Consider the following 984-nt stretch of genomic DNA (forward strand, 5'->3'; position numbering starts at 1 on the left):
TGGGTCCTGGCTTTCAGGAAAAGTAATGTCCAGGGGAAGCATGTGAGCCAAATGTACACAGTTCTGCCTTCAGTAACACAGTGACAGTAGTTTCCAGTCAGCCTTGGAATATTCAGTGGAGAAACTGGCACCCTCTGTGAGCAGAATTGCCCACCTTCTGCCCAGAGCTGAAGATCAAACGTTCACCAGCCCCTTGTGACATCCCTCCTCAGTACACGCCACTTAAGTCAGGATGGGCCGGGCATTGTCCCACATTTGGGCTCAAGGTCAAGCTCTCTTTGATGAGTCTCTGAACTTATCTAGCAGAAGCAGACCCCTGAGGTGGGCCTTGGGGGGTGATCTTCAGAATCTGGTTCTAGCTGGAGAGCTATTTGTCTGCCCTGCTGTTGTGGAATGCTATCCCCTGGCCATAACATCACCACTGCGTTCTTGAACTCACAGCAGGTGGGATTACCCACACCTACCCTAACAAGATTGGCCCATCCTAGAGTGGAGGTGAGAGGATGTGTCCGCACCTCCCTGAGGCTATGTAAGTAGTTAATGGTTGCTGGGAGGGAGAGCCATTCTTCAGTGTATAGCCTCTTGTAAGTAGCTCTCACTACCGTACGTGACCTCTCACCCACCCTCCTTTAAGTAGCCCCAGTCAAAGTCATTGTTCATCAAGCTAGACTTGGATGGAAGTATTTCTTTGGTCTGTTCCTGATGGCCTATTGGGATAACAGGCATTTGATTGTCTTCAGGGCTAAGTGCAGGAAACATCAGCCAAGATGTGAGCAAGCTGCAAGCCCCTACCCTGACATAAGGGTATTGGTGAAATTATTAAGGCCACTCCACGTAGTTAAAAGGGAGATTTATTTAGTGGTGTAACTTACAAATGAAGGGATAGGTAGGTTGCAGGTTCTGGGAAAGACACAGCACAGTCCAGCAGTGTTCTCTGGAGAACTCTCCTCCGTCTACCTCAGTCTACCTTTCCAGGGTCCAGGA

Source organism: Peromyscus eremicus, chromosome 5 (genome assembly GCF_949786415.1).
Source record: "Peromyscus eremicus chromosome 5, PerEre_H2_v1, whole genome shotgun sequence".
Taxonomy (NCBI): domain Eukaryota; kingdom Metazoa; phylum Chordata; class Mammalia; order Rodentia; family Cricetidae; genus Peromyscus; species Peromyscus eremicus.